Here is a 12,293-nt window from a genome sequence, read left to right as displayed (position 1 = left end):
TCGAGGTCCTTCCTGATACCGGGCAGTTTCTTCATTGCAAGTTCTTTTATTAATCCCATCTCCTCCGTTAAGTCAATTTTGTCCATTGCCTGGGCCCGAAGCAAAGTTTTGCTCTGAATTTCTTCCGATATTCTCCTCGAGTTCATTTTACGATAATCCTCCCAGGCTAGGATCGCTTGCTTTATTTTCTCCTTCATCGTCGGTTCCCAGTTTTCTTTGACTGCCCATGTCCTTGAAAATTTCAAGCTTTGGACAATGTTCTGGACATAATTCTTCGCCGACGCCGCTGATCCTCCGGCCTCCGCATACAGATGTAAATAACGCATTTGTCCCTCGTAATCAATCAACGCTTCCCTGTAGGCATTGCGGCCCGTGTACCCATTCAATCTGGTAGAGAAACTAAGGAGACGGCTTACGTTCCTGGTGTAGTTCCTTGGCTCATCTTTTCCTCTTTGCAACTTCCAATGGTCGTAAAGCTGCTTGATGAAATGATGGTCATCGTTGTATTCTCCTCTATCATTTAGGCCTGTTGCTTTTAACGCAAGTCTAACGGTTTTGATATCACGACCCATAGCAGCTATCGTTGACGTCGGGAGGGACTGAAATATGAATAGATTTGTTCACTTATTGGGGCTCTTGGAGAAAAATTTATCATGTTCATCAGTCGTTTTTACCACATTTAAAATGCCGAAAAACGAAATTCGTGAATAATGAGTTTCGTTAAGGAATTGGCGAAAACACTTACCTTCTTCGCCTCCTCGATACCCGGCTGGTTTGTTACCCCTTCGGGCGACGAGTCTATATTCTCTGAGTCGACACTCACGCCTGCATCGATAGAAGAGGCGGGTGCAGCGGCTGTTAAGTCACCGTCTTCCGCTACCTCATCATGGACTGACTCCTAAAAGAGAAGTCCTCTATGGTAAGTGAGATGTTATCGCGAAATTGATCAATGACGAGAGTATTTATTACGTGATCTATAACACACCTTTTCACTTTCACAGTCTTGTGAAAAGTCATTCGTCGATCCTTTGAAACTTTTTGAACGGCGTTCCCCGATCTGGAAAGAGAACGCTAAATTGTTTAAAATCGGAATTCATGTATTGCCTAGAGAATAACGTATCAACGGTAGAATATCGACTTACATTTTTAATGACAGGAGAAAAGCTGTCTTCTTCCTCCATCTCTCTCATCTCGGTGCTGCAGGCCACTAACAAATTTGTCCCCGAGGGAATAATTTGAATTCCGAGTTTGGCAAGTCCTTTGATTAATATCTTTTTGTTAGTTTGCCATAATGGTGCAAATATGTACCTCACATAGTCCTCTGGGTATCTCGATACTCCCTTGCCGTGTAAGAAAGTTACGAACTTTGCACATGATTCTACTTTATCCCGCCCCAGGGAGTAGCAAATGTGTTTGTGAGCAGCCATTATGTGCCGTGCGATGTGTGTCTTCATACGCCTCCCGCACACGGGGCATGGTTTCAAGGCCCCCACTGTGTCCAGAGCCATTCTATTCGTTATGCATCTGCTCCTGCTAGGCAGATTTGAGGACATTCTCGGTATCACCGAACCCTGGTGTCCGTCCGCCTCTCTCGGAGATTTATCACCTGTAGAGATTACGATATCTGAAGCGGAGTCATCCCTTCGCTCAACATGAGGGATTGCCTTTTCAACGTTCTCAGTCAAGTCCTCCTCACTCTGAGATTCTTCTTCAGGCGAGGGAACAAAATCTAAGTCAGAGTCATCTCTAGATACTACAGAGGGCCTTGCCTTATTGCCGTTATTTTTGGTTGGGCCACATTTCTTTCGGTAAATAAGTTCCGGATTTATAACCACCTCCGTTCCACAGGCATCAACTCCTGCAACCGTCACATTTGAATTAATCTGAAAATCAGTCTGGTTTTGGACGTGTTCAGTTATTATCTGATCATTCTGTTGCCTTTTCTGTCTTCTTTTTTCCTTCTTCGCCTTCTTTTTTGCTTTCTTGTCTAAGTTGGTTGCTTCGTTTTCCTCGGCTTCAGAAATCCTTTCTGAATAATTTTTCTTCTTTTCTTTGCGTGACTTTTTATTCTTTTTACTCTTCTTTTCTGCCTTTGCATCTCCAATCGTAATTTCTTGCACTTTCTCCTCCCCCTCACCTTTTTCTTTACGGCCCTTCTTCATTTTCTTCTTATTATCGGATAGATGATGTTTTCCGTCCGTCATGTCATCAAATTTACGTTTTTTCGTGTCCAAAGCTGGAGGTGGAGAGACTTCCGAATCTTTGCTCCCCTTGTCTGCCTTTTCATCTCCAATCGTAATTTCTTTCAGCTTCTCTTCCCCCTCACCTTTTTCTCTACGGTCCCTTCTCATTTTCCTCTTATCATCGGATGGAGAAAATTTTCCGACGGTCATGTCATCGAACTCACTTTTCCTAGTGTCCAAAGCGTGAGGCGGAATGACCTCTGAATCTGTTGCGTCTCCCTTCACCCGTTTATTTTTCTTTTTCGCTTCACCCGGCCCCTTTATTATAACATCCACGTCACCAGGTGAAGAAACAATCGGTGTATTCAAAGTGGATGAAATTTCATGATCATCATCTGGAGCAATCAGTATCTGTTTTCGGGGAGAAATACGTTTCAAAGGGGGTACGGGCCAACCGCCGGTATATTTTCTAGCTACTGGCGAGGCTAGCCTAAGATTCTCCTCTAATTTCTTCTTCCTCATTCTTCCCTTCTTTGACGGTGATATGGGCATGGAAGACATCTGTTTAAGAAAAAAACCGTTTCATAAACCAGTGGAACTTATAAAAGGACTAGTTACCTTGTTTCAACTAAAAGAAAGCGAATTCTCAATACACACTAAAGATAAGTATACACGCACAATTAGCAACATTTAATCACCTAGAAAAGTCATCAAAGAAATAAGTGAACAAAATCGCCCAATCAACTTGAAGGCAGTACATGAATTTAATATAAATTAATTTTACCGTCTTTATAGCACTGAATATTTTTGAAAATATTAACAAGTACATTTGGGGACACCAATTCAAAATATGACCACAATTTATAAGATCAATATAATAAGTCCAACACATTTGGCCAACCAGCGTTTAATCTTAAGCGGTCGATAAGTCCGTTTCCCAATTATGAAGAAGCGTTATTGTCTCTGATTCCCGATGCAAAATTAAGTTAATATTCAACTTGTCGACAAAATTATGAATGAAGTAAATCTAAATTTCGTACCAAATGAATAAATATAAGCATGTCATTCCACTCTTATCCGTCCGAAGGGTTAGACTTGGCGCAGAGTTAGACTAAGTATTCAAATGCGTTTGAATTCAGGCATTCGAGCGATGGAAATCTGTATTTACTGAATTCAATTTTGATTTAAAATCAGTTCCATTAGTCTATCATGTAGGACATACGTAAAAACGTTTTTTTAAGAAAACAAATCGACGGAACAAAATGCAAACTTGTTATTTACAAGGATGAACCCTGAATTAAGGAAAACCAACACATAATGAGTGTCTTCACTCTATTCTATGCTCGGGCGTATATATAGTCATGGCAAATCAAAGATTTCTTCGTGGAGAGTTGGAATGGAAATATCTAGAAATCGTCGTATTTATAAATGGGCCGATGGAATACTTATCTAAGGAAGATGTGGCTGTTAGTAAGCTATATGATTAGAAGCTTTTTAGGGTGGCCTGGAAAAATTTTAGGTACTAATACACAACCGTCCTTAGAAAACATGTAATGAATGACGTCATAATCAGCAAAGCGCATCTTAAAGTTAGCAACTTTTAAGAACCTACAGAGTGTAGATGTCTTTTTATGTATAACACTAATGGAGAGATATGTAGTTACCTTTAAAAATCACGTATTTGCTTTAGCGGCATATTGGTAACTGCATTTTCAAAATGTAAGAAGCAAGTCAAGTAGATTAAAAACGCAAAGCTACCTCGTCATCGTGAACATAGAATTTTCGGTCGTATGCTACTTGAAAAAAACAACAAGAAATAATTTCCTGTGTTTCGAATATGTTGTAAAATTCAACATCTAATGTGAAAACTGGCTGGCACACTCAAAATATTTAACCAATTCTGAAAAAATACCAGTCCTGAAAAACGCCTTAAGTTTCATAATTTATACTCCTAGTTATCTCCGTTCAGGTACAGAATAATTATTAACCAAACAATTGTTCATTCACTATCGGAGAATTATCAAAGAAGAATTATTCTTTGGCAGATTTAAACTATACCGGGTTTAACGCGGTGATAAATTTTACGGGAGTAACTCGCAATGCAAAATCGTGCGAAGGATCCACAGAGAAAATCACTCGCATTGACCGGGATTTGAAACCGGATCCCCCGATTTCCATCAGAGTGCTTTAGCCAGTTATGCTATCGAGGCGTCATTCTGTATATATTCTATAAATATTCATATCCATAAGGAAGAATGACGCCTCGGTAGCATAACTGGCTAAAGCACTCCACCGGAAATCTTGGGATGCGAGTTCGAATCCCGGTCAAGGCGAATGATTTCTTCGAAAGTTAAAAACTTTTGCAATTTCTATGAGAAGCAATGACATTTGATGAAATCAATTGAATACCTACGTTACCATCATACGAATTGATCGAAGAATTGGTATCACAATTTGCTTAAGACTGCGAATTTTTTAACTCATGAGCACCCAGAATTGCACAATAATCGCCCATGACAAGAATACAAACCTCTGTTTCGAAGAATGTTGGTTATTCACAAGGCATACACACATCATACTGTCTAATTGGCTGTCAGGTGAATGCATTTAGAGAACTAGTAAAAAAATAAGGTAAATGCCACCGTAAAAACTTCACAAACCTTTATTACCAACTTTGTCAATAAAATGCATTGTTAAGGAATAAAAATCGAAAAGATAAGTGTATTCATATTATTGTATCGCTTATTCGTTTATTCACTTTATAAGAAGACTTTCAGAATCGTCAAGTTGGCAACAATGGATTTTCAAAATTTCACTACAGGTCTCAACTTATCCAAAAAACGGAGGTGTCTTGTAATATTTTTAATACGCTTTTTTGGTCTATGGTCGCCTGAAAACAAAAACGCAACCGTTTGTAATAAGTTAATGAATTTTGGATATGTTGTAGATAGCAGCATCTTATATCATATGTTAAGAGGGTTTTGTCTAATCTTTAACCGATTTTGAGAAATTAAATGTCGATACATGATCGATCACTGCTTTTAGTCTCACACGTTCGACATACCATCTTTCATATTTAAAATTACAATTTCCATGAAGTTACACGTACGATAATAGTATTGTCGGATATGTTATTACGTTCTTAAGTCATTCATTAAAATGTTTGCATTTTCAGTAAAGTTAAATCTCATACTTGCTGAAAAGAAAGTAAGAGGTCGTTACATTTCTATCTTTCCGATGTGTTAGACATGGACAAAGGATAGGCCTTGTTTGTCTTGCAACTTTGACATCCTGCAGTGGGACGTTATAAATTTATTTCCACTGAATTGGTGTTTTTTATCCCGTTTCATCCATTTTTTAACTTGTTACCAGCGTAATACAGTACCATTGCACTCTTGAGGTGTATTACAGCAGTGGTAAGAAGTCGAATGTATGTAAGAAAATAATTTCCTTGGTGACCTGTGATCAATACCAAATGCCAAACGCGTGAGATATATTAGTCAAAATGATGCGACATGTGACATTGTAACGCATAAACTGCAATCACACCTATTAATAATTTCGATTTCCTTAAGATACACCCACAAAAATTGTGGTTTACAGTCAGTAAATACTTTAATATTCTACTTATAAAATTTGCTATGAATCCGGTAAATATAAACTCCGGACCCGATGATATAATATTAAGAGGTCGTACCACTCCATTCCGTCCAATGGATTTGACCGGGCGAAAGCGTCTGCCTCAGGTGTCGAACGCTTTTGACTTCCGTTGGTGGAAGCAGAATGTCATACTTCCATTCCAAATGATTGGTAGAAGTTCCATAGAGTTCATTTCTTAACGGGAGAACGCCGTAATACAACATTACGGTTATTGTATTAGAATGAGAACAACATAACGGCATTTTAGCGACGTAAAAGTAATTGGATAGAACTAATACCTTGTTAACTTCTCAATGACAAAACCATAGGACGTATTGGTCAAAACCATTTGACTTAAAGAATTGGAAGTGACAAGGTACCACTTAATTAACGTGAAGGCTTTTCCTACATTTACTCCACCTATTTAATAACTTTAACACATAAATACGCCATCGTAAACAGCCATTGCAAACCTATGCCTCATTTAATAACGATATAGAAAATGTCCATAAACTTAAAATCATTTCCTTCCGCTTCAGTGCCTGAGGATTCCTAAATCTTTTCCCTAACGTGTAAAATATGGAGTCTGAGTTCGATCCCAGAATATGTACGCATTTTCAATCGTAAACGCAATACACTTTTCTAGTCTTCCATTGAATTCTAATTTTTTTTCGTTAATCAAAAAACCTTCAAATTTGATAAAATTTCGTGCCAGGATCACGAAATAGTGTGCAACAAATATCTTAAATGAAGTCAGTGTATTCCTGCTCCTTCCGTTTAGAAATATGCATTCTTTATAACTCACTCGAATGATGTTTGGTGGCAGCTCAATCGCTCATCGCTAGTGTATAGGTTTTTTTAGTCTGTAGACGCCAGAAAATAAAACAAACAACCGTTTCACGTAATTTAATGAATTTTTGATATGTCTAAGAATATGACTTCTTATAAGTTATGCTGAAAGGTCATTGTCGAATCTTTCACCGACTTTGAGAAAATAAAGTTCTTAATTCCATCGATCAATGCTTTTGGTCTTACACGTTTGACCTACCATTAGTCCTCTATAGAATTCAGGTCCCTTAAAGATACAATGACCAAAAAATTTCGATTTCTATGCACATAAACTTTACTATTCCGCAAATAAAATTCAATATGTATCATGCAAATCAAAACTTTGCACTTGATGATATAAATTAAGTTCGATCTCTGATTATTAATGTCCTCTTTTTTATTATAAACGAAATTCATTTTCCAAGATCTATTAGGAACTCTGCTTTTGTGAACACAAAAAAATTTATGAAATTTTTAAAATTTGATTAAATTTCATTTCAGCATCAGGAACGGGTGTGCAACAAGTACATTTAATCACGTAAATGTAGACATGATTCTTCCATTGGCATTCATACGATCTTTGTATCTCCCTCGCATGCCGTGTGGTGGAAGCATAATCGCTAATAGGTAAAAGCATTGGCTTTACCACAAGTATTATAATGACCCATCATGGTGAAGCAATATTCTAAGCCGTAGCGTTCTTCTGCCTTCCCCCTCTCCCTAGCACGCGGAGAATCTCCAGGTCCACGCACACCTCTCCTGTGCAACGGCGTGGTGGCGTCATCGACATGGCGAGGGGAAGGGGGGGAGGAAAGAGGGGAGGGAAGATTCGGGCGAAACGTGCACCTCTCCTACGCAGCGGCTAAGTGGCGGGATCGACAAGGCGAGGAGAAGGGGAAGGAGGGGAGGAAAGAGGGGAGGGAAGTTTGGGGCAACAAATGCACCTCTTCTACGCAGCTTCGTGGTGGCGTGATCGACATGGCGAGGGGAAGGGGTGGGCGGTGAGGAAAGAGGGGAGAGAAGACTGGAGAGTGGGGCGACATTCCACGAATGCCGACAATGGCCTTAACATTCCACCCTTCCCCCGCTACTGCCTAAGCGGCGGAGACACACACAATAACGCAAGACCCACACATACTTCTCTGGCATTCGACCGTTCCGTTAAGTTGGTAACGATGGATTTTCAAATTTTTTAAAAAAATCTCAAATGGACTAACAAACGGAGGTGTCTCTTGATGCCTTTTTTCTTAGCACTGTCATATTTCGTGTCTTTTCGGATGATTTATGAAAAATAATCACTTGAATGGTAATCAAGTTCCACCTTTAAGAAATTTGAAATCGATTGAAAAATACTAACATTCATTTGGCGCAAAATAAAATAACAATTCAGCGACGTCGTTTTAAAGATGTGCAATTTTAATTACAAAACGACGTGTTGGTTTTGTATTTACTTTTCCAATTTAACCGCAGTGCCTCATTTATCAAATTTTACTGAATTGTTCTAACGCTCAAAAAATGTAAAACGCAAAGCTTAAATGCATAACAAAAGCAAGAAAATTATATAATTGATGTATTTTATGGTGTAGTCCCAGATTTATTATCCTGAGGTTATGTAACTCATTAAAGAGATCGCAAACAAACACAGCGAAGGTCATCAAATCAATTCTTCGAGTCAAACCGGTTGGCCTAGTAGAAGTAACCACACGAAAGAAGTGACTTCGGTGCCGATGCAACCGGCAACATTTTCTGAAAAAATTCGTCCATTAACTTTGGCGTACGGAATTGATCTAACATCCAATTTCGAGGCACTCGAAAATTTCCGAAAAAAATGAAAAAAATAAATAAAATTTTGAATTATTGCTCGAAAGGTTCTGGGAATGTTAGTAGTAATTATTGATAGCTAAAAAAATGCTTATATTTTTCGGAATTCCATTTTTTCGTTATTTTTCAATAAGAGAAATTTACTGTCACTGTTGAAGTACACGCACACAGATACATTATCATCATGATAAATGATCGGAGAAATGATATAATTATCATCTTAAGGCTATTGCAAGATTGTGAACTATTAAACTACCACACGGTCATAAAATTCAATTATTTTATCCAAATTTTTTGTCAGGAGTAATGTAAGTAAATAGAAATATCAGTTATTCCCATCTTTCAATAAAGATATAACGTTAAAAATAGCACAATATGGCCATAATTATAAGATCAATCTAACAAGTCCTACACATTTGGCTTACCAGCGTTCGATCTAACAAGTCCGTTTTCTTATAATGATGAACCGATATTGTCTGTGATTCCCGATGCAAAATAAAGATATTATTCCACTTGTCGACAAAATTATCAATGAAGTAGATCTAAATGTCGTACCAAATGAATAAATATTAGCATGTCCACGCCTATCCGTCCGAAGGGTTAGACTTGGCGGAAGAGTGGGCCGAAGTTTTTCAATGCCTCGTTCTTACATCAATTCAAGTAGCCTTTCAAGTTGGACGCACCAAAGATCCTTTTCTTAAAATAATTAAACGACGAAACAAAATGCAAACTTGTTATTAACAAGGATGAACCTGAGAACTAATGCATTTAACTTTCAAAATCATGTAATTGCTTTAGCGGCATATTGGAAACTGAGCATTTTCAAAATGTAAGTAGCAAGTCAAGTAGATTATAAACACATAGCAACCTCGTAATAGTGAATATAGAATTTTTGGTCGTATGTTACTTGAAAAAATAATAAACAAAAACAAGAAATAATTTTCTGTATTTCGAATATGTTGTAGAATTCAACTTCTAATATGAAAACTGGGTGGGACATTCAAAATATTTGACCAATTCTGAAAAAATATCAGTTCAGAAAAACACCTTGAGATTCATAATTTATACTCTTACATATCTCCGTTCAGGTACAGAAAAATTATTAACCAAACAACTATTTATTCACTACCGGAGAATTATCCAAGAAGAAACATTTTTCGACAGGCGAAAACCTTTGCAATTTCTATGAGAGGCAATGACATTTGATGAAATCTATTGAATACCTATCTTACCGTCACAAGAATTGATCGAAGAAATGGTAGCAAAATTAGTCTAAGGCGAAGTTTCGATCTCATTAGCACCCAGACTTGCATATAAATGAAGATTGTTAACCAACATCTTCGTCTAGAATAATGCATATAAATAGACATTGCACATACCCTAATTATTCAATATTGATATAGACTTTAAGAATCGCTGTGCCTGCATTTGTGCTTTTTCGTATTTTCAAAAAATAAACTTACATTGGAAATTATTTTCTGTGGACGCTGGTACACTGGAAAACTTCCTGTTTTAAAGTCGGGACTGCAATACGATGGTTCAATATTAATTAATTTTTCCGAGACATATTTACATAACTAACCCACCAAACGATAACAACATTGATGCAGTTAATCTACATTGATCACAAGTTGATTAAATATTAAGGGGTCGTTGAACTCATATTCGTCCGACAGGCTGCAATAGGTTCAAATCTTTCGCCAAAGATTTGCAATGTAATTGACTCGAGCCATTTATTTGATTACGTTAAAGTGTTAGAATTTCCATTTTTATCCTTAATTTAATGATTTACAGCAGATGTAATTGTTTTATCAGCATTTCCACTGTGCATTTTCAAAATCTCAGAGGCAAGTAAAGTAGATAAAAACACAAAGTTATTTCCTAATAGTGATCAAAGATATTTCGGTCGTACGTTACATGAAAATAAAATAAACGACAATAAGATGTAATTTTCTGTATTTTGAATATGTTAAAGAATTCAACTTCTTACGTGAAAACAGGGTGGGACACTCAAAATATTAAACCAATTCTGAAAAAAAATCAGTTCAGAAAAACGCCTTAAAATTCATGTTTTATGCACCTATAAATCTACGTTCAGGCACAGAAAAATTATTAACATAACAACTATTCATTCACTAACGGAGAATTATCATAGAAGAAACATTCTTCGATAGATTTAAAGTATACCGGGTTGAGCCGCGGTGATAACTTTTGCGGGAGTCACTCCATTGCACAATCGTGCGAAAGATTCACAGAGAAATAATCATTCGCATTGACCGGGACTTGAACCCGGATCCCCCGATTTCCGGCAGAGTGCTTTAGCCAGTTAAGCTACCGAGGCGTCAATCTATATATGTTCTATAAATATTCATATCCATAAGGAAGAGTGACGCCTCGGTATCATAACTGCCTAAAGTTCTCGACCGGTAATCGGGGGATGCGGTTTCAAATCCCGGTCAAGGCGAATGATTTCTTCGACAGCTAAAAAACTTAGCAATTTCTATGAAAGGCAATGACAAATGATGAATTCTATTGAATACTTAAGTTACCAGCATACGAATTGATCGAAGAAATGGTATCAATATTAGCTAAATACTGCGAATGTTTGAACTCACGAGCACCCAGACCTGCATTAAATGAACATTTTAACCAACATTATCGTCAAGAGTTATGCATATTAGTTGAATACCACATAAACTGATTATTCAATATGGATAAAGACTATGCGAATCGTTATGTGGGCACTTGTGCTTTTCGAAATTTGAAATACGACCACGAATAGAGAAAAAAGGATGCATATTTTAATGCTCTACAAAGGCATGTTAAGTCGTTAGTAACATTAAAACATTTAAACAGCCGTTGGAAATAATTTTCCATGCTTTGAATATGCTAAAGTTTTCAACGTTTCATGTTGCATTGTGAGAGAGCATTTCAAAATATTCAACCGGCTCAGAGAAATATCATTTTTAAGTAAGGCCAGAAATGTATGATCAATGCCGTGAGTCAAACTTGTATGACCTAACACATTTTCTGTTTTAAAGTCCGGTTTCGATTGAATGCAGCGACCTTATTTGTTATTTTCCTTCTATAGTTATATAATTATTGCAGAAGTAAAAACCTACATTGATGCATTTTTTCTACACTGCGTACATGACGAATAAATATTAGGGGATCGTTCAACTCCTATCGGTCCTATAGGACGGACTTGGCCGAATTCTAGGCCATCGTTGATAAACGTGTGTGTCCACTGGCATTTGGACGCAGAAAATGTTACTTCGCCAAAGTTGTATAAGTGGGGTGGCGGAGTGGCGGGCATTATGTTTCCCTTTTGATCCATTAACTACGTTATATCCCGTGCAATGCTGGATTTTTGAAGTTAAATTTGAAAAACATATACAAACATTAACAACGTAAGAAAATCATGAACGTTTCTTGGCTCCTTTTCAATGGAAAACGCCTTAACATTTTTTTCTTATATTCTTAAATATCTCCGATATCAGAAACATAATCAACAGAAATATTATTTATAAGTTAACGGTTCTTTTACCCAAACCCTAGTGACCCTAGGGCAACGTTGGCGCAGCGGGATTCAATCTGATGCGTGGGAAAAAAAATGAACTTACATTGGAAATTATTTTCGGTGGACGCTGGTACACTGGAAAACTTCCCGTTTTAAAGTCGGGACTGCAATACGATGATTCAATATCAATTAATTTTTCCGATACAAAATTACGTAACTAATCCACCAACCGAAAACAATATTGATGCAGTGAATCTACATTGAGCACAAGATGATTAAATACTAAGGGGTCGTTCAACTAA

This window comes from Ischnura elegans, unplaced genomic scaffold, assembly GCF_921293095.1.
Source record: "Ischnura elegans unplaced genomic scaffold, ioIscEleg1.1, whole genome shotgun sequence".
NCBI lineage: Eukaryota > Metazoa > Arthropoda > Insecta > Odonata > Coenagrionidae > Ischnura > Ischnura elegans.
This window is presented reverse-complemented; position numbering follows the sequence as displayed.